The following is a 23,645-nucleotide window of genomic DNA, read 5'->3' as shown; positions in this document are numbered from 1 at the left end:
GCTGGGATTTTAGCGTATAATTCACAGTCTAAATGATGGACAGCAAAGTCCCTTTAGCCTTTCCTTGGTTAAAACAGCAAACTGCAGGCCAGCCCCAGAACGTACAGCAAGGGTCGGTCCTATCCCTCAGTCTGTTCAGTTGTTTCTTCCTTGGCAAAGGTCTTCTTCACCACGAAGTAGCTCCAGTCTTGTTCACACTTGATCAAGCCATTCTCCAAAGTTTAAGGGTTTCAGCTCTAATACTTATACCCCTCAATGGCTTTGAAATCTCTGTGTTTCAGGGAGCACTGACCCCTGTTCAAACCAATTCTGGGTGCCTCCTTGCCAGTGACACCTTTCTTCCTTTGATTAGTGGGTGTCAGGATTCTCAATCACTCAGCAGGAGATGAGCCAATTGTTTTATAGCAGCAACCCAGGCCTCTTCACCTCTACGGGCTTCTCCTCTCTCTACACTCCAGATTCAAATCAGACTGCTGCTGTCTCACCTCCTTCCCTGGGTCAAGACAACCCCCAGATCCTATTGCTTTCAAATCCAGACAGTCAATCCACAGCCAGGCAGAGACAAACAGAAATGATAGAGCACACAAACTCAGCCACTTCTAAAAGAGTAGCTTCTAAACGCACAATGCAAAAACCACCTTCATAAAATGATGTGTTATTACATTGTGAGTTCAGGCATATTAAAATTCACCTTTCCATCTTAAGCCTTTGAGAAGAGAGGCTAAGAAAATTATTACACAGCCTTCCCATTCTATCCAAAGGGCAGAGATGGCCTTTCACAGTGAAAAACGAAATGGAGATTATTTCACTGTCAGGACATAGTACACACCTTATGTCCTACCTTTCACATGCACTGCACCCTACCCAGGGGGTACCCTGGACCTACCGCAGGGGTGCCTGATGTGCATAGAAAGAGAAGGGTAAGGTCTGGCAACTGAGTGAACTTGACAGAACAACATGGCAGTTTACCAAACTTCATGCAGGCCCTGCAATAGCAGGCCTGAGTTCCCCTTTTAAGGCTACTTGTGTGGGTGGCACAAATAGTGCTGTAGGCCCACTAGTAACATTTGCATTACCCGCCCTGGCACACATAGTGCACTTTACTAGTACGGCAAACATACCAATCATGGACAACCAATTACCATTACACTTTACACAGGGAGCATTTGCACTTTGACACTGTTTAGTAGTTGCTAAGTGACCAACGCATATAAGTTGGCAACACCATGTCATAAAAAAGGTCTAGAGGGAAAGCAAACATTTTAAGGGAACTTTAGCCAAAAAGGGCCAAGTCCTACAGTAACCACTTCCCTCCATGGTCTACAAGAGTGTACAGGACCGTAATATGTGACTGTTTAGTAATAATTACAATGACTCAGTTGTTTTACTTTTGTGTGGGTGAGCTGAAAACCTATGAGAGCCAGAGTGCCTTGAAAAAGGAATTTAATAAATTAATGAATGATGGCATTTGTAAAGGGCTGGAATAGCCCCCAGAGGGTTATTTCTGTGCTAGAGGTGTGGGAATGCGAGGTTACAGAGATCAGTCACTGTTTTCAGCCATTTCCTGAAACGGAGGAGATCTGGGCACTTATGGAGATGTATAGGTAAAGGGTTCCAGTTCCATGGGGCGTGGTATGAGAAGCTTTGCCCCCTGCACAGAGATTCCTGTAACGTGGGGTAGCAAGAAGAACTTTCTCCCCTGAGCGAAGTGATCTGCCAGGCATATCATTTTAGTAAAGTTTTTTCGTGAGGTAACTAGGACCTCTACTACTGAGTGCTTTATGGACCAGACAGCAAACTTTGAACTCTATTCTTTGGTGGATGGGTAACCATTGAGGATGTCTAAGCAATGGCAGGGTAGATGTTCTGGTGGGCATTTTAAGTGCCAGGCAGGCTGCCGTGTTCTGAACCATCTGCAGTCTATTCAGCAAGGATTAATTTGCAGCCGCTAGAAGGGCGCTGCAGTAGTTGAGGCGACTGATTACCAAGGCTTGAATAAGGCTCCTGGGAACAGACAGAGGAAGAAGATGGAACACTCTACGGAGAAGACCCAGTGTGTGGAAGCGAGAACCTGCAGTGGCCATTGCTTGGTTTCTCATAGTAAGAGAGTGGTCCAGACGGACGCCCCATTTTTTTGCCACTGTTTTCGGGGTAGGGGCTAAGAATAATAGGATTTCAGATTTATCGGCGTTAAGCTGGAGGAGGTTTTCTGTCATCCAGCCAGAAATTGCTTGCATACCATCAGCAAAGAGAGATTTGGTTGAGACTGTATTGTTATCAAATGATACAAAGAACTTAGGTGTTGTCAGCATAAGAAAAGGGAGTGAACCCATGATCTCTAATGATCTTTACGAGAGGGGCCACCTATACATTAAACAGGGTAGGGCTAAGACAGGAGCCGTTTAGAACCCTCTTCATGAACTCAATGATGCGGTAGCAAAAAGAACCCATGTTAACAGTTTGGGTGCGCTGGTCCAGAAAACATTTTAGCGCAAGTCCATGGATTCCGATCTCATTCAATTTTTGGAGTAGCCTGTGGTGAGACACAGTATCAACAGCTGCAGACAAGTCCAGCAGCACTAACAGCACAGCCCTATTGTTGTCCAGGGCATGTTGATGTAGTCTGTGACACATCTAAGGGTGGTTTCAGTGGAAAAATTAGGTCTGAAACCGGACTGTGAGTAGTCGAGGCAGCCTTGGGATTCTTTGTACTCTTTTACTCCATAAGCTTAGTATTGATGTGTCCTTCCAAGAGTTTACTCATGAGCGTAAGAAGTGAAATCGGGCGGTAGTTTTCCAACTCCGTTGCGGGTGCTTGTACCTTCTTACGGATCAGAAGCACTTGTGCTGACTTCCATTAGTGTGGAAGTTTCCCTTCACTCAAAGAAGCATTTAACCTCTTCCATGCTCATGACGAGCTCAGCTCGTCATGCAGCACAGTGCTCGTGTGCTCATGACGAGCTCGTCATGACCACACCCGTTTTTATTGCTGTCCAGCACAGCAGGGGAAACTCTCTAGCAGCGATGCGGTTCATAAAGTACAAATGGAGGGGGCTAGTTGCGTAGCTGATAAGGCAAACAGATTGGTTTGCATAAAGTTGTAGGGTGAGACAGTTTTAACAGTTTTCAGCATCTCTTCCACTTTTGATATCAGCCAGGCAGGGAAACTTTCTGAGCAGGCACCTTTCTCCCTCTGCGATATAGACAGTAAGACAATACTATCCAGTGATTCAGAGTCGCTGGGTAATTTATCATGTATTTTATTCATTTTTCCTCAAAATGGTTGGCAATATTATCACATAATACTTGAGAAGGGGAGATCTGATAAATACTGGCAATTGGTTTGGTAAAGGAATTGAGAACTTTATAGAGTTTGTTAGTAGAGTTGCCTGCTTTGTGCAGCCTAGAGGTGAAATGCGCTTGCCGTGCTTTTTTAATATTCTTGTGGTTAAGTGCTGAGGCAGTTTATAACTTACTTTTTCCTTCACAGTTTCTGATTTCTGGCTTGTCTTTTCCAATTTTTTGCAATTAGACTTTTCCCTACGAAGTATACCAAGCTACATTCTTTCTTTGGGGTTTGAAGTGCTGTTGTATTAACTGTGCAAGAATATCTGTAACTGATTTTATAGTCTCATGGAATACATTTAACGTTATGTTAATATCGTCAGGTTTTTCGAATATAGGGAGTATAAACATTTTCACAAAAGAATCTTGCCTAATCTTATACCATTGTCTTCTAAGATTGTAAATAGGATTAGTAGCTGTGAAGGTAGGCTGTGTGCCTGTAATCTGAAAGTTAATAAAAAAATTATCCAACCAGGTCACTGGGCAAGGAGGTTCTGCAAGTATTCGGGCTGAGTTGGTAAAAATAATGTCCAGGGTATGCCCGGCCGAATGAGTAGGGCCTACTTTGATCTTCTCCAACCCTAGGGAGGCCAAGTCTGCAAGGAAGTGAACAGAATCACTATTCATGCTATCTTCACTGTGAACATTAAAATCTCTCAGCATCAAAAATTGCTTGGTAGAGATAGTATGAGGAGTATTTATTTCCATGATTTTTAAAGTAAAATTCTTGAGTGGGCCATGAGGATGGTAAATAAGCACGCCCTTCCAACAATCCTGGGCAGTGAATTCAATCTTAAAAATACAAATATCTATATTATCGTCGGAGGCGAAGTCAATGACAGAGACTTTCAGCGCTTCTTTATAAACAATGGCAATGCCTCTGCCCACTTTGCTCTGCCTGTCCAATCTTAAAATATGATAATTTTCAGGAAGGGATAAAGTAATGGCCAGTATCGAAGAGGGTTTAAGACAGGTCTCAGTGAGGAAACATAGATCAGGCAAATCAGAGTTCATAAGATCCCATAATTCAGTGGATGTTTGGGCAAGGATCTAACATTTGCTTAAAACCTGACCAGTTATAAGTAGAACTATGGGCCTCTGGACTGCCTATAGACAAGGGTGTGGCGACTGCTGACTTAATCTTGTCAGGGACCTTCTGACACGCATGCTGATCTATAGACGCCTGACCCTCTTTAAGGCTTTGAAAGTGGCAATGTTTGCATGCGAACTCTCCCTTGAGATTAGGGAAGGGAGTGGTCCTGTAGCATGTGCCAGAAGCATATGAAGCATTGTCTTTGGCAGATAATTTGGGTTCTTGTAAGAAAAGTATATCACATTGAAATTGTAAGAGTAATTGACAATCTTCTGTCGTTTAACCAGATGATTCAGCCCCTTAGTGTTTCTGGAGACCATTTTTAGGGATTTTGACATCAACAATGGAATAATAATGGTTGGTGGGATGTTTTATGGTTAGTCAAGCCTCCATTGGGATGGAGTTTCAAGAACACATAGGTAGATGCCCACTGTGACAAAGAGACAAGTTCAAGCAGGTACTGTGATCTGTTATTACAAAACGTGACCATGGCATCATCCAAAAAAAGGAGGTATCTTGAAGAAAGTGAAGAGGAAAAAGAGAAGGAATAAAGGAGTAACATAAAAATAGAGCCCGTCCCATACTTACCCACCCCAACCTGCCTAAAAGTGGAACAACATGAAACCCTAAGGAAATAGCAACACGCCTCCCAGGCGCTCTAAAAAACTGTAGCCTAAATGGAATATAGAATGCAAAAACATGCAAAACGGTGCAGCTCAACAATTGAGTAATCAAACAAACAGAACATTTGTTATGCCTGTAGGTGTAAGGATCACAGAAAAGGGGTTCAGATCCCCTGGTTAAACTGCGGAAATGAAGGAGAAAAGCCTGGCTAGTTGGCCATAAGGTTACAGTATGCAAACATCCATGAGAATGCATATCGAGTATAAATATAGGAGATGGATAGATAGCAGGCAGCACAAAAGAGACATCCAACTGAGCAGATGGAGATGCAATCCCAAAGAGCGTTGAACCATTGAACAATGCACAAATATATATCTCAGCAAGGTACTATGGATAAGGGAAATAGAAAAGTGATCTGGGGAAGATATTACAACAAACCATCACAGCATTCCCATCTATCGCACAAGTGTGAACATGAGAGAGTAGAACAAAATTGGATTTAGTCTAGGCATGGAGACACCTAAATCGTGAAAGGTCAGCCACCATTATCCAGAAACTCTCAGGGGTAGAAAATGATACCCAAAGTTCTAGCAATAGTAGTAGACCAAGGAATACCATAAATTGTTATAAAATAACCACATTTTCTATTACAACTTTCAAAGAAAGACATTGGTGGCAAGTCAAAGCAAAAATATTTTTGACAGTAGTTTACAACACTCCTGTATTGGAGGCAGAAGTGTCCATCTCAACTTCCTGGACACTGGCCAGGAATGATGACAGGTCATGGTGGTCATAAAAGAAGCGCATATAACCTTTGTGTGTGTTGTAAAATCTGGCAGGGCCTGCAAAGGAAAAGGGGATGTTCATTCTTTGAAGTCTGGGTCGGAGCGACTTGAAAGGTAGGTTTGGAATAGTCCTATGATATTTTGATGGCCTCCTCATGCGATGAATTAATGCTTTCAGATGACGTCGAAAATTTGTTCAATGGGCTTGCAAATGATTGGTCTGGGTAGACCAGAGGCAGGAGCAAAGCCATGTTAAGATGAGGGGATTCTATGGGCTCTTTCAAGCTTAAAGTGTTTTTTTAAGAAGATAGTAGTTTGGTGAGGTAATCAGTCTTCCAGAAAGGTAATGCAGGAGCATTGCTTCTTTCAATGCCCTCAGGGAATCTGAAAAATCTGATGTTAACCATCCTGTTCTTGTCTTCAAGTTCAGAAATGTCTTGCTGCATGGAGATGAATAGTTTGTGCATTAACCTGAAGTCATTTTTTGTGCATAGGGTTTTATCCTCAAGGCCACTATGTGTTGTTTCACTGCTTACATTTTTTTTCTGTGATTTGTTTAATGTCCGATCTCATCCCATAGACATCGTGTTGTATGATATCCATGCTCATACTTGTCATCTGAGCCAGCTGGATAATGTCAGGTAATTTCTTGAGAATGGTGTCCATTGTTTCTTTCAGTTCGGTTTTGCCATTAATGGGAGATTCTGAAATCATGAGGTTCAGGTTTTGTTCGTTTTGTGCTCAGTTTAGAGTCCTTTTCAGCCATGTCGTTGTTGTCCAGCCTTACAAACCACAGTGTAGAGTATGTGCAGGAAGGCCCACTAGCGTGCATCAGAGAATCAGCAATGGAGGAGGAGTTCACTTTGTTGACAAAATGGGCGGCTGGATGTAAGCAGATGAAACAGTAGTGATTCAGAAAAGTTAGGGGACTTTTTGCATAATCTGTCAGTTGCTGTCAGATGGTTGAATGGTACCAAGGAGGTGTCTGTGCAATCCAAGAGTACATATTGTGGCAGTCAGGAAAAACATGTAGATATAGTTTAGCAACACCTAACTGTCAATAAACCAATTTTGCTAAAAAATCCAAGGTATAGGCAATTTATGGATGGCGCTGTTCAACCACAAATCACTGTTGCAGACAAAGCGCAGTAACTTCTTGAAGTAAGGAGGCAGCCAGACAGATAAACAGTCATGGAGTGTCATATTGTACACCATGCCTGCGACCCCTTTAAGGGATCAAGCAGCGGTATGATAATCATTCTTCAATTACCTGCTCCCAATTTCAGAATATGTGGAGGGGTAGTGAGAAAGTCAAGAAGAAGAGACATTTCTACAGCCTAAGTGTGGGTTGGCCTACTGGGCTGGATCGGAAATAGTGTTGTCAGGCCTTGAAAAAAAACGTGGCCTACTACATAAGGTCAGGCAGGCCTTTTTAGAAAATGACAAGGCTGCAGAGAGCCGTAAATTAAGCACCAATTATGTCTTTTGGGGTTTTGTGCTCATTTACATGCAAACAGAACAATTGATAGCTTGAAACCAGTCCCAGGATGCTTGTTTCAGGTCCAGGGAAGACATGGCTTGGCAGTTTGGGCTGGACTGTTCCCATGAAGACACAGGGCCAAGACTGATTTGCATATAGTTGTGTCTTAACTGGGGTGTCGAAGTGAGCTAAAGACAATGATGGATTCAACCCAGATCTGTGACTGGGAGTGAGTGTCTGAAAAGTTTCATCGCTCCATCCATCATCTTCTTGTGTTTGTTTTGTTCACCATAAATTGGCAGGGTATGCCCAGACGTGGGTCCCTTGCTCACTTTGCACTGGATTCAAGCTAGCCTGGCCGATGAGGGCTGTTAGCCCAATGCTGGTCCCAGGGTGCTTGTCTCCAGTCCAGGGATGACATGGCTTGGCAGATCGGGCTGGACTGTACCCATGAGGCACAGGGTCAAGACTGATTTGCATATAGCCGAGTCTGTACTGGGGTGGAGAAGTGAGCTAAAGAAGGATGATGGATTCAACCCAGATCTGTGACTGGCGGAGAGTGTCTGAAAAGTTTTAGCGCTCTGTCCATCATCTCCTTGTGTTTGCTCATTTACATGCTCCAGGAATACGGGGGAGAGAGATCGTCAGTGTTGCATTAAAGATTACAGCAAGCGCTCTTTGCGATCCTTCTGGATCTATGCTCGCGGCCTGGTCACTTTGCAGGCCCTGGAGCGAGGGTGGAAAGTGGGCTGCATTCGTGGCATGTTTGCAAGGTCCTCTGTTGTGGACCTTCTCTGCTACTAGAGTTGAGATTTTTCCACTTTGCACGGAGCTGGGTGGGATTCGCAGTGCTTTTGAAGATGGAGGTCTTGTTCAAGCAGCCATTTTCATTTGCGTCAGACCACACCTCTCGCTGTGTTTTGAGTGTTTGATAATTGCCAAGAAAGCTTAAAAGAAATAAAGTTAGACTTTTGAGTAGCTATTTTATTATATCATGATTATGGATTGTCCACTGTGGTTTTTCCTACTATTTATGCTAATGTTTTCATAATGCATATAATGATTGTATGCTCATGTTATAGCAATAATTGATTCAACTAACTTGGCTTGTTGTGTACAGAGTTAATTTCATATCAATTATTAAACATGTTACTTGTCTATTAAGCCTCACTTAAACATTTGCTGTTTAAGCTGTCTTTATTAATAAAGAAAGCCAAAACCAATAGTGGAGAACAATGAGAAATAGACCACAACTCTGAGTATTGATTCAACATCACCTGATGGTGTATCCATATAGATGAGAGGATCCGTTCAAAGTTGTTAATACTACTACTGCAGCATTTCTTGCACCTACAGACATTGCCTTAAACTGGCACTTCTGCTGCAGCACGTTCTGAATGCATAGTGTGTTGTGGTTAACAAAGCACATCTGGGAATCACAATATTAACATGATATTAAGTAGGGGTGGGCGGAATTTGCATAATCAAGTCAAGCTTTATTTCGATATTTGATATCATAAAAGCACATTTACAGATTAAAAAACACAATTCATAATAAATACATTAAAAAAGAATTCCATCTAAAAGACTTTTTTACAGCGGGTAGATAAAAAATGTATTAAACTTTAACAGCTTTGGGAATGTTTAAAAACAGTTAATTATACAAATTCCCTTTATAAAGCCTTTCGTCCTATCAACCATGCCCAGCTTATGAATTTGGCCACCGCACAGGCTAGAGTTGTACTAGGATCAGCCTTAAGTATTCTAAGTGCAACAGAGTGGTCCCTAGTTTCAAGCTGCAGGCACACAGGTTTAAGCCATTTTAATCTGGGTTTTGTGTAGGCTGGGCAGACAAAGAAAAGGTGGGGGATATTTTCAGCGACACCTGCACAATTTGGACAATCCTCAATCGTTTGGTGGGGGGGCTTCCATTTACTGGTACGATCATGAAGAGGAAGGGTACCCATCCTGAACTGGATAAAAAGAGTCCTGTCTCTCGGCTTTGTGATAAAATCCAGATAGGGCTCCAGGCGAGGTGTATGCTTGTGTTGATGAAATACCTCAGTCAGCCTGCCTTGGTTTGGGTCCCTCTGCTCTTGATCTTCAACCCATGCCTTGGAGGTGCATGACCTCTCTTAGGTCCTCGGCATACTTGTAGAGCTCTGGAGTACGCCATAGCCGGGCCCAATATAAGTGAGGACGCAGAGTAACTAGGTCCTTAATTGAACGGCGACCCAGATCACTCAAAAGTGGCTTAGTTGGGGTGCCCCTCGGGAGTGAGAGAAGTTCCCTAAAGAACTTGTTTTCTGAGGTGACTAGCACGTCTAAACATCCAAAGCCCCAGAGTTCTGCTCCATATAGAGCACAGCCTACGGCTTTGGCAGCATAGATTTCCAGAGCAGGAGCAATGGGCTTAGTGGCAGACGCACAATGTTCCCTCCCTAATACTCCTACTACCCGCTTGTGGTTTAGGGCCATTTTATCAAAAATTCAGAAATTCTGATCCCCAGATAATCAAACTCTTTCACGCGCTCCAGTGGCACCCCATCAAGAGCCAGAGTAGATCTAGATGATCTGCTTGGTTTGAAATAGAGAAGCTTATTTTTGGAGGTGTTAATGACAAGACCCCTCATCTTGCAAAACAAACAGAAGCGATCCAACAGCTTCTGTAACCCTACCGGGGTTTTTGATACTAACAACGTATCGTCCGCAAAGAGTACTACGGGTACTTTATCACCTGCCAGGACCAGGGCTTCAGCATTAATTTAAGCAGGAAGGAGACTACGCAGTTCACAAAAAGTGTAAATAGTGTGGGTGCCAGTACGCATCCCTGGCAGACGCCTCTACTCACAGGAAGTTGATCAGTTTTTTGCTCCTGTGATCCCCACCTAATGCGGGCGTAGTTTCCATCATGCATACCGGTCAGGAGGTTCAAAATGGGCGAAGGGATCCCCATCTCCTGCAGGACCAGCCATAGGCGGTCTCGGGGGGCCAGGTCAAAGGTGGTCTTTAAGTCAAAGGCCGCCAAATAAAGACCGCCTTTGCCAATGGTAACCACCTTCCAAAGCAAGAGTGCCAACCTAAATGCCTGGTCTATCGTGCTTGTACAAGCCCTAAAGCCCGCCTGGAACTGTGAGATGATATCATTTTCTTCTGCCCATGAAAGGATTCTCTCCGGAGAACTCTACCAACCAACTTCTGTCCAGCGTCTATAAGACTTATTGGCCGATAGTTGGCAGGGTCCCCCCTGGAACCCTTCTTATAAATGGGGATTACTTCAGCCCCCTTCCAGGAATATGTGACCGGTGAACCTTCCAACAAGGCATTAGTGAGGAGTACAAAAAAGGTGGCCCATTCCTCAACGTTAGCTCTAAATAAGTCACCCTGTATACCATCTTGTCCCGGGGCCTTAGCGGGTACAATCTTATTAATAGCAGCCACCACCTCCTTCTTCTCTATCCTGGGGAAAGTACCCTGAGCAGGGGCGGCTACCATAAAGCCGCTTAAGGGCCCTGTACTATCTGTTTCGTCATCCCTTACATAAAGCTTCCTAAAGTGCTCAGACCACTCCCTGTCGGGTATATGGTTGGGGATTTGTTCCGATTCGCAACCATTAGATCTTCTCACTAAAGCCCAAAAAAGCTCGCCATTCTTGGACTGGCTTGCTATTTTTAGACTGTCCCAATGTGAATCCTCCCAACCCCTCTTTGCATCTAGGATCTCTTGTCTATACTGTATTCTTGCTAGCCGAACCACAGCAGGAATATTGGGTTTAATAGCAAGAATCAGACTGTTTTTTTTAATCTACAGTTTTTGTCAAACAACTTCTGTGCTGGATTGGCACTCATCGGGCGCTTGTTGCTAGAGTCTACAAACAAAGTGCCAATCATATCTATTGTGTCAACATAGATAGTTTCTGCTGCAACGGACCCAACCTCTTTCTTACATGCTGCGGAAAGCCTAATGGTCTGGTCACTAAGTATTTCACCTAGGGTACTTAATCTTTGCTCATTCAAAATAAACTTTGGCCATTTGAAGAACCTATTACAGTTAGAGGGTAGAACTGCCTTTGTTAGCATTCTCGATCCAGTAGTAGAATCGTGCACCTTCCTTTCCCACATTTCCAACATTGTAAGGGACAAGGGGTTATGATCACTGTCTATTGATGGTATAATGATCATATCTACCACAAACTTCCATGACCTCCTACCAACCAATATATAATCAATTCTACTTTCCCAGGAGACCCTATTGTATGTATTTGCTCCCATTACGTCAGAGGACGTACGACAATTTACAGCTCTTAGACCAAATTCCATTCCATTTGCATAATCACATTACGCAAATCTCTGCGAAAAGGTAAAAATTCTCAGCAAACACGCAGAATTGCTTGTTCGCGATGCTTTTTTACTGTTTGCAATCCCTGTTTGTGTGCTCGGGGGGAAATATCTTGAGAACACGCATTTGAGAAGGCGAACAAGCAAAACATTTCACGAAGTCGTGTGACACAGAATTTTGGGCAATTTAACGTTCTCTGCGGAATGTGAAATTACCCAAATTCCGCAAATTCCGCGAGCCGAACGGAATTTACCGCCCAGGCCTAATATTAAGTTAGATTGGCTTGCATATTGTTACTAATTCCGGTAACATCAATAAAAAAAGAGCAAAACCATGTATTGGAAGTCCACTGCTGATGTTGTACAGCTTTTCATAGTAAATTAGATTTGCTACTCAGACTCGTTAAACGGTAGGTGAAGAGAATCCAGATTTCTTCTTAAACCTACTTGAATAGATTCTTCTAATCAATTATCCCACTTCACATCATCACAAATGTTTTTCCATGATTGAAAGTCATCACATGAACAAGGTTATGTGTCATTATATAGTAAATATTTAGAATATCAGAATTTACATTAATGGTACAATGCCATTTAAAATGTAGGAACAGTTTTAGAGATTGTTTTAGAATTCTCTGTTAGAGTTAAGGTTTATAAATGAGATTAAGGTTAGAGACAAAGGGTAGTGGTAGGGATTCCACTGCAATAATGTAATAATTAGGGTTCAAATTGGATTTGTTTTAGAGTTAGGATGATGGGTGGGGAGCAGGAGTTTGATTAGCAGAGGGTGAGAGGTTGTGGAGTATGGTTGTGATGAGAATTTAATTATTGTGGGGTTAGTGGTTAGGGTCAACAGTTAAAATATGGGTAGAGATGAGATCACAATTTGTGGTAGATCTGGGGGTTAGATTTAGTCAGGGGTATAGCAGGATTAGGTATAGATTTTGAGGTTAGAGTTAGGTGTTTTAATTTTAGGATTAGTTTTTGACTAATATATTTAGGGATTGTTCAGTGGATGGGATAAGTAGTAGGAGTACGTTATTTTAAAGACATATTTTAGTTTGGGGTTAGGTTAAGGGATTAAGGATATGTGTACAGGTTGGGACTAGTTTGAAGATTATTTTAGCCTTAACACTGGATATAAAGGGAGGAGCCAGGATACATATGTGTTAGAGAATACACATTTTTGTAACATTTTGTATGGAAAATAGATGATCTCACACTTAGAGCATGTTCCAGTCACATTCACATGCAGACATTTCCTTCTAAAAAAATCTGACATCAGAAGAGTAAGTGACCTAATGCCTCATGACAGCCAGAGAATATTCTGTTTCGCTTCTGAGCATACAGCTCCTTAACACCTTAACGGCTATGGAACGTCCAGCTCCAGTGCTGAATGTTCCATTGCGCAGGTGCAGTTGGAACGTCCAATGGCCGACGGCAGCATTCCCGAGGTAGTGGTGCCGTCGGCCGCTGGACGGGCGCAGCACTTAAGGTGTTAACTACCACACCCAAAACAAATCTAATTCTGCGGCACCTTCTGCATCTACAAAATGTTCTGCTCCTGATCCAGGAATGACTTCTATTCAGTTAGAAAAGGAAAACTGGCAGGCAAAATGACAATAAGTTGGGGGGACCAGCTGACCCCTCTCTCTGATACTATTCCCTTCATTCATTGGGCTATTTACTATAAGGCAAGATCCAAATATTAAATCATCTGTGGGGGGGTTCAAAGTTAAAATTATTTGCATAAAATATGGCACTCTATTTAGCCGATAACAAGCTCAATATTGCACACCTTCTCTAAAATAAATGAATATACAAGAATAGTGGTCTACAAAGATAAATCATGGGAAATCGGAGGTAATTTTATTTAACTGTTCTTCAGAAGTATTGTCCGTAGCAATGCAGTCCCATTACTCAGCTACTTCACCTATGAGATACCTAGGCATTTACTTAACACCAAAGCTGGAAGATCTACTTGAACTTGAACACAAACCAACATTGAGCGAGATCATCATTCTACTTAAATCATGGCATAATCTCCCATTTTCCATCATCAGGGGGGTTGCCCTAATTAAAATGAGCAGTCTCCCGCTATTGCTTTTTCTGTTTTCAAACAATATGATAAAAGTTACGCAGTCTTTTATTGAATTTGTAAATTCGTGAATTAAACGTTTTCTATGGCAAGGCAAAAAACCCCAACTGAAGATTCAAGCACTACAGCTAGATACCGAAGAGGGTTGTTTGGCGCACCTCAATTTAAAGATCTACTATCTGGTACTCTCTTCGAATGGCTGTTTAGGTCCTATTCTGCTAGCTCAAGGGAAGATAAGTTTGATTTTAAACTCAAGCTAAAGGATTCAGAAATAGGGATTTCCCCCTTTCTAAAAATTCCAAGGTTATCGAAAAATCCAGGTACAAGACCCCTCGTACGATCATGGATTGTTTCAATGTGATTTGGGAGGAATAAGTGATCCCCCGGCTCCACCATCAATTTAAATTGATTGATAACATTTCATTAGATCTTTGTATACCAAATTACACAAGCAATTTCTGGTCCCGCTTGGGGTACAGGGGTATGGTTAATTCTCCCAGTGGGATAGACTGGTGGATATGAATTCCATCCTCAAAGTATTCTATTTTTTTTATTTTGTCCAAATGAATCATTTCTCTATAGGGTATGGAATAGGAACCGGAACAGTTGCAAACACACTGGGAAAATGTATTTTCTTTCCAAATTACGGGGTACGATGGACTGTATAGAAGGCTTCATTCAACAAGAAGTAGGATTCTGATTTCAGCCCAGCTTTGGGCATCAGAATCCTCAACTGGAGATAGATTGGATTGCTCTCAATTGCAAATGAGCCATAAGGCAGATCAATCTTAGAACATTGATTCAATTGAGTGACTTAAATCTATAAGGAATTAAAGTAACAATATTTGATCATGTCAATTCCGAGTCATGACAAGTTACTTAATAGGTTTTCATTAAGTGGTGTCAGTATTGGCATTTTTTTGTTGAATCTTAGAAGGATGGCATTCTTTAGCAAATGGCTGCTCTCCTGCACTCCTGCCAGAATCCAAAAAGCAATGGGGGAACAGAATTCAGATGTTTTAGATGCAACCAGGCCACTAGGGATTGGATACATTTAATGTTTACATGTACCCATCTTAGAGAGAGAAATGAGCAAGACTGGGATGGAGTATGGTCCCAGACAAGTATGGGGCATTGCTTGGCATTACGGTTTCTCCTGTTGAAATGACAATGGGGAAGAGTCAGTTTGTATTTATTTCAGCACTGGTGGCAAGATCTCTGGTCCTGGCTAAGTGGAAGTAGGGTACAGGTCGAGCAGTTTCCCTGTAAATTTCTAAAATGCAAAAAGCCAACTCCCATGAAATGATGTTCGCCAAAAGAACGGGGTCTGTAATTTGGGTATGTAGGATTTGGAGACACTGGAATCATGAATATTGGGGTGTACGAGGGGATAAGAAAGGAATGAAGCCTCTTTTTGTTTTATTGTTTCACTACTTCACTTATTTCTCTACTCCCTTTTTGCATGAATTACTTTTTATGAATAATAATGAGCAGTGTCTTGGAATGATTGTGAAATGTTAACTTTGAAATGTTTGGATCTATTGCTAATAAGACGTGTTGAATACAAATGTTTTGTCAGGCAATGAATTTATGCTGCTATACCTCAGATTAAATAAAAATGAAAAATAAAAGAATGATTTATATTCCTCATTATAATGAAATGAGGCAGTGATGCGTCAAGTAGGCTTGACTACACTGTTTCCAGTGAAGTTGTACTTTATTATACATGCCAAATATTTACATTAGTACTTTGGAGAAAATCAAAATTATCTTTGACACAATCAACATTTGGTGCGGAAATAAACTAAAATGCTGCCCTTTTTTTATAAATATTCTTAAAGCCAGTCTCATCTGTTTGTAATGCCAGCAGGAAAGGAACAAATGTTGTTTCGTATTGTGGATCAGATATGCATGAAATAAACAACTCCTCAGTTATGAGAAGGTCACTGTTTATGTCATTGAATTTCTCATAGTAAATGAGATTTATTTCAGAGGTACACATAAAATCAGGTGGAAAAAACAGTTGCCTTCTGAATTGTATTTAAACGCCCGTCTAAAATTTGCTCTATCATGGTCATTAAAATAGAGTTGCTGTACTTATAAAATATCGCGCTTGTATGGGTGACAATTTATACATCAGCAGCATTTAAAATGTAGGTTACATACTTCAATCATGGTTGGCGTTGGTTTTAGTGTTTGCAATTCCATTGATGAGTTAAGGAATGTCATGAATTCATAGTTAGAGTTGCATAGAGTAGGAGTTAGGGTTGGAGATTTGTTAAGATAAGAGTTAGAGATGGCTCCGTAGGTTTAGAAGTGTGGGTGGAGGAAGGGGCAGGATTTTGGGGTATAGTTATTCTTAGGGGGGGGCTTTAGTTATAGTTAGTATTTAGGGTTAGGATTCGAGTTGGGGTTAAGGTTTGTGGTATGGATAGGATTAGTGTTAGGGGTTGGCATGGGGGTTAGGTTAGGCACTGCATTGGGGAAGAGGCTGTATTTTTAGATTGGAGTTTGGGGGTAGATATAGGGTTACTACAGAAATTAGGATAAGGTGAAGGTGTACCGGGTCATTCTGGGGTAGGATTTGGTTGAGTGTTGAGATGTCTTGCAAATCGGCTCCACCCATTTATTACACTTGGATTTTTTTGCTTTATTCTCCCCCGGTTTTTGGACCTTTACTATGGGTGCGATTATCTACCTGAGTCTCACTCACAATAACTTCCTGGTAATTGAACAGCTCAAGTTTGCAACTAGTGTTAGCATTTTCAAATAAGGTCACTGTGATGCAGGTAGCCTAAGGTGCACTGGGGGGTTACATATGAACATGTGTGGACACGTGTGTGCACAGGTACAGGCTGCATGTGCTTCGCTTCGCCCATGAGGTCCTTCTACTGTCTTTGCCTTTGCCTTTTTCTTTTGCCCAGTTTACCTTTTTTGCTTTTCTGACTTTGCCTTTTTTCTTTTTCCCAGTTTCTAAATTTGCCTTTTTGCACGTTTTCCTCTTTATTTCTCCGTTCTTTTCTTTTCCTCCTGCTGCCCCGTGGACCCTCCCCCTCCCGCATGCTCCAGTTCCCACCTCCCAGCTGTACCGCCCTCCCAGGCCCCTACTTAATGGTGGCTACAGAGTGGCCATGCGCAGCGACTGCCCTGCAGGCGCGGCAAAGGCACGCCCATCTGGGACCAGAACACGACTGGCACCAGGGACCCTGATCCTCCGATAGGCCACAGACCTGATGGAACAACTTCACTTCAAGATACAGACCAACCTGCTGAGGGCCCAACACCGTAGTACCTCTTCCTTTTTCAATGGATCTATTCATTTGTCCAATTGTCTTTATCTTGGGTGGTTGTCTGAACAGCCCAGATCAATCTTTCCGTATTTTACATTGAAAAAGAAAGCTGTAAATGTCAATGTGAAATACGGAAGGATTGATCCGGGCCGTTCAGACAACCACCCAAGATAAAGACAATTGGACAATTGTACAAAGGTGTCGGGCCCTCATCTTTACAAATTGAAAATAAAGAGTAAATCCTGCTTCCGATGTACAACCAGGAAGACTAAGTTGAAAGAGAACCAAACCTGCACAGCCTCTAATACAATACGCTAAGATTTAAGAGGTTGAACAATTGAATACGGAAGAAGTAGGTGTAACTAGACATACATAAAAGACTGACCGTCTACAAAAAGGTTTTTAATTCCTAACAGGTGCCATACATTGGTGTAACAAACAGGTGGCCCCCGTTTCTGAATTAATAGCAAGAGACTTTGAGAGGCTTGACAAAAGAACACTGAGTTTTTAACTGTCCTGAGGAAGGTGGGGCATATAAGCTGAATCCACCGAAACGCGTCGACAAAACAAACTCCTTGGTTTTTATCAATATATTTTTATGATGATTTGTCTTATTCTTTGTATGAATTGGCTTTAGGCACTGTATTAAAAATGAACTGTTGAGGCCAAGAACTCATTACAGAATGATACGCTGCAAAAAACATTCATGAATGAAAAAACGTAAGCCTTTTTTTAACAATTATTTTTTTAATAAATGTAATCGAATGTACGCTTTGAATTGTTGATTTATTTTTGTATTTGTGCCCTTGTGGTTCTACTTTCCCATATTGAGCAAGAAAGGAATTCAGCAGATGTGTTTTTAGAACATATAGAGTGAGTGCTTAAATTGAATGAGAGGCGAACAGTTGAGTTGAGTATTGAAATATACTTATATATTAAAAACCCAGGGAACGCCTTCAAATTTTTTACAGTGAAAGAATTTAACACCATTTACCCCAGCTGGCAAATGGAGTATGTAGGTCGCTCATGCACTTTTAGATAATTATCCCTGGGTTAGGCCAGTGCCTGGTGGTCAGTACGAGTGGCACATTATTAATTTTAGAGGAGAGGCCATGCCAGTACCCCTACACGTAGGCTCTTTTTGCGACCAGAGACCCTATCTCCGGGGGCCCAATACAAGCAATAGGTGGGTCACATGGCAGCCAGCCATCCAGGGGATGATAGGGAACCAGATATGATTGCAGCCCAGAACAGACTTACTCCCTCCACAAGAGCGTGAGGAGAGTGGCTCATGCACAGCAGGAGCAAAAAGGCAAATGCCAGCTCCCAAAAGCAGAAAGGCAGCGCATGTAGGTAGCCCGCAGCTCATAGGGGACTTTGGGAATCCCCTTTCTGCAGCCCCAATGTCCTACTTGGCCTCGGGGTTTCACATGTGTGACCGGCTCACCCCTTCCCTTGGAAACAGACAAAAGTAAAGCATATGACACAATGCCTCCTTACTGCTGCGTTAAGAATAGAGGGGTCCCAGTGAGGGAGGAGAGCGTATTGTTTAGAAACAGTTAAATGAATCCAGTAAACAAAGAATACATCTATAATGTTTAATTCACATTATAGGAAAAAGGCAATCATAAACAAATTCACAAATTGCAGTTGTACTAGTGCCCCTGGGGGTAAGGGGGACGTGCAGTCGTGAGGGTAGTGTAGGGGGGGGGAATTCGTGACAATAAAAAACACGTATCTATCAAACATTAGTATAAATTCAATGTCGGATAAACAGTAAAACGATCATAAATCGACATAATAGTTCAAAGTACACATGCCCCAATGTCCATACTATACAGGAATCGTGGGTAGGAGGAGGCTGTGTTTGAAGATAACACGCTTCTTTATCTTCAAACACAGCCTCCTCCTACCCACGATTCCTGTATAGTATGGACATTGGGGCATGTGTACTTTGAACTATTATGTCGATTTATGATCGTTTTACTGTTTATCCTACATTGAATTTATACTAATGTTTGATGGATACGTGTTTTTTATTGTCACAAATTCCCCCCCTACACTACCCTCACGACTGCACGTCCCCCTTACCCCCAGGGGCACTAGTACAACTGCAATTTGGGAATTTGTTTATGATTGCCTTTTTCCTATAATGTGAATTAAACATTATAGATGTATTCTTTGTTTACTGGATTCATTTAATTGTTTCTAAACAATACGCTCTCCTCCCTCACTGGGACCCCTCTATTCTTAACGCTAGATACCCAGGTCCCAGTGACTTTATTGGGTCAACCCTCTCCTTTGATACTATCCTTACTGCTGCAGCAGGATAAAAGCTGCTCAGTGGTTCATTTGAGCTGGTGATTTCCGGTGCTTTGCACCATTTGCACCAGCACTTAATTGTCGGCACCAGCACTTAATTTTTGACACCGGCATTTATGACAGCTGCCACATGGTGGCGTTGTTTGTAAAATTTCAAGATGAGCAGATAAGTAATTGTTTATTAATTCAGTTTGCATTAAAAACAACTAATACCTGTTGCTGAAGATAGTTTTATAACTTTGGGGGCCTGAAATAGGCTGAATTGTCACAACTGTAACAGTGTGCTGGTTAGTCAGTTGTGTAGGTACAGTAATTGGAAATGTGGTTAGTGGCAATGGGTGCTGCAATATCCAGAGGCCTCCTGAGTAGAGCCCTTGCACTTATTTTCAAATTAAGCACTGAAGCTCCTCACCTTCTATGCATTCCACCCTGCAAGGCTATTTGGCATATGCTCTGCTGCTTATAGTGGCCCCAGAAAAGCAGGGGCACCACCAATGTGTTTGAAAAATGAAGGGGGGCTACAGGAGGTGCAGCATCCCTCTCCTTTAACTTTTAGATATTCATCCTGTATTTCCCTGGTCATAAGTAACCTGACCTGGGGAGTTATTTTTATTGTTTATTAAGCAATCCAAAGGCTGGTGCTTTTGTTTTACAGCCTGTGAGTCCAGGCACTGCTAGGCGTTGGGTTTATGGCTGCATTATGTGTGGGCTAAATGTGATAAAGAAAGACTCACGGTATGTTGACTTTTAATGTTTTATTGACAAAATATTGCTGACAGTTATTTTTGATAAACATTGCATTGCATTATTATCAGTAATGATTGCATCTAAACATGGCTATTGATTTCAGTGATAAAATGATGGTTTTAAACATGTGGTTATTGGTCTTTCAAAGTGGTGACCCTTTGACAAAACAACTAGGCTTGCCTTTTATATTGATGTGATGAATTTTGCCAAAGCCAATAGGTGTGCCTTATATTTTAATGGTAACCACTTTACAAAGTAATCCATATTGTGATTTTGCAGTTGGTATAGGTGGGAATAGTACTGTGATTTTGGCAGTCAGGACCTATTAGTGGTGAAATATAATTTCAAAATGTCACCAAAAGTATTTCCATCTGCCTGATGTATTTATTTATAAATGAATGTGTTGCATTTAGAAGTGTGTGTATACTAAATTTACTTTTCCTTTTTTTCCCAAGTAAAGCACCTGCTGGACAATCAATTGTTGAAGGTTATTGCCTGCCAGCAAATAGTGATTACTAGCCAACACACCCTCCCCTGAGTATGTCTTGGACTGCTCTGCTTTAGTACCCTGATTGTCAAATGCTACAGTGGGATACGTGGTTCCCATTAAGGAAACTCACATATTGCACAACTAATAACACAATTTCTTACATGGCGGTGTTAGTGTTCATTAATGGTTTCAGGTTGTGGTGTCTGTTAGGCTCATAGTTACTGGATGAGGTTCATTTGGGGTTAGTGGTTTATGTTAGGTTACATGTATTCCCTAGTCTAGGAAGTGGGGTTTAGGGGCTGTGGTAAAAGTCAGGGTCACAAATTGGTCATACAGTTAACTTTAGGCTCAGTTAGGGTTGGATTTGGATGGGATTATGTTAGTGACAGGGATTGTGGTTCAGGCAATGTTAGGGTTATATATGGAGTTGGAGAAGTGATAGTGTTATGATTAAATCATATTTTAGGTTTTAGATTAAGATAAGGTTTAGTTTTATGGATAGGGGAGCTCACAATGTAAAGACAGTTTATGCTTTAATTGTGCCAATAGGATAGTTATATTAATTTAAATTATATATTGTTAATAGTGTTATGTTAATTAGTGCTCCACATAGTATAAGGGTGGTTAAATTGAACCAAATATTGGGACTTTACTCCAAAAAAAGTTATATCATTGAGCAAACAAATTTTTTAAGTAGACAAGAAAATGATCACATAATAGGATGTAAGCCAATATTGAATTGGGAGTACAATTGTCACTACATGTAAAAATTAAGAGGAACGATATCAAAGATTTCTTTACATAAGGGAAAAGAGTTGATTTTTAGGGGTGTCAGGGATTTCAATGGCAGTTAGTTGCAAGCAGTACACACAGCAGCTGACAAGAAGCGTTTCTGTGTTTGGTGCATTTCGAAATGAGGAACATCCAGCTGCAGGGAGTTGTGACTTCTGAATTGGTTTAGCCCACCAGAAATCAAAAGGATTCTTTTTAAAAGGTGGTTTTCTTCAGATGGATGACTTCCTAGGACGGGTAACATAGTATAACAGGATTTCTTGCTGAAAGGTATATTGGATGGAAATCATGCACCATTGCCACTTTTAATTGTACAATTGTCTTCAACAAGACCAGTGATATTTGAGGAGAATACCAATTCCAAGTCTAGGCTGGCAATAGGGAGACCTTGCACATCTATTTTGAGGTGGTGCAAAGAAAGATATTAATTTTAGATTTTTTGTAGTGAGTGGAAGAAGACATTTTAAGACTTTGCGCATTGTGATGTAAGATGAGGAAGAGAGCAGATTCCAAGCAGAATCCAACTGCTTTGATCACAATGGTGATGGCAAGAAGCCTTCCATTCACTAGACTATCAAAAGCGAATGTTTGAGTTTGTTCCTGTGTTTGAATGAGTTGCGAATGTACTACAACAAATATGCCCACATAGAAAGAAGTGTGGTCAATGGAAAGATGTAGGAGGTAGCTTGAGGCCCAGGCCAGTCACATTAAAAGTATTTTTTTTAAATTTTCCTTGATTCTCAACGGTGGTTGCCTGTTGGAGCAATGAGTTAATATAGATGGTGAGAAGTCCAGGAGGCTGTTTTACAAATGTGTGTTGTCTCACCTTGTACCAGTTTTCTGAGGGGTATATATTAAGACAGGAGGTGGACATCTCTCATTTTCATATATTTGTTATAGCATTATCTGTTGAAAAACAAACATGATGTTTTGTTTTCTTTTACCCAACCCTAGAATATTACTAAAAGGATTTTTTGTAGTTATTTGTTTTGTAAAATGGGAGCCCATGCAGAATATGTTGTCCTCAAATTCCATTTTATTTTAGATGAGTTAAGGAGTAATTCAGCTTGTTGTGGACAGAGTATTTGGACATTACTTGACATCCATTTGAGGAGTTGTTTAGCACATGAGCATACTGTAAGTATGTCAGGAAGGGGAGAACTTTGTAAGTAGTGTACTGACATGCCATCCACACAAAGGTGTATGAAGATTCCTTTGTCTTCAAGGATCATACTGATTTACTCAACGTATAAGTTGACTAGAGTTGGGGCTAGTTCTGAGCCTTGACAAATGCCACAGGTGATAGTAGATTTTCCTGATATCAATGTTTTCATTCTAACCACTTGATATTGATTGATTAGAAAGTAGTAGAACAGTTCAGACCCTTTCTGTGTCCAGAGTAGGATCAGTCTAATATGATACACTATGGTAAAAGCTACCAACAAATGAGAAGAATAGGTAAACAAAAATCTCTCTCTTCTATAAGTAAGGGACATTGTTAAGGATTTCCAGAGAGACTCAACTCTGCATCCTGGCCGTAAACTAATTGATATTCTATATAGTGTGGTTAATTTCCAATACAGGTGTTCAGTGATTTGCTATGCACCTCTACATTATTAGTCCTACCCAGAGGAGGTTGAATACTGTCTGTTAGTTGAAAAGTTGTTCAGAGTCAAGTTTGGGTGATTTCAGGAAAGCTTTGCTTGAAAATGTTTTAATATGGCTGCGAAAATTGGAAGAAGCTTTGTATTGCACACTAGGTTGGCTGAAAGATATGGAAGTTGTCTGTAAGATGTTAGCTGTTAAATAATATGGTAAGTATGTGGTTGAATTGGAGTCCTTGGCAATGGTGGCCAGATCTTTGGTAATTCTATTAAGCAAGGAGCATTAAATGATTTGAATGTTTTGGGTCCAAGGAATGCACAAAAGGTGAGGGGAAGAATATTTGCACTCTAACCACTGTTAATCGCTCATGGTAGCATTCCAACTCATTGATTTTTTGCCCAGCCTACTACTTCAGTTTGGACCCACCCACAAGCAAATCAGTCTTGGTTCTTCTCCAATGGGGACAGTACACCCCAAACTGCCAGGCCAGGTCCTCCTGAACCAGGACACAAGCAACCCAAGAACGGTTTTAAGTGGATTGGGGCCCATCAGTCAGAAATAGCTTAGGTCCTGTGGCACAGTGAGCACATGACCTAAGTTAAGGCATACCCTTGCCACTTAAGGTGGAACAGTAAAC

The sequence above is a fragment of the Lissotriton vulgaris genome, chromosome 7 (assembly GCF_964263255.1).
Source record: "Lissotriton vulgaris chromosome 7, aLisVul1.2, whole genome shotgun sequence".
Taxonomy (NCBI): Eukaryota; Metazoa; Chordata; class Amphibia; order Caudata; family Salamandridae; genus Lissotriton; species Lissotriton vulgaris.
Note: the sequence above shows the minus strand (reverse complement) of the source record.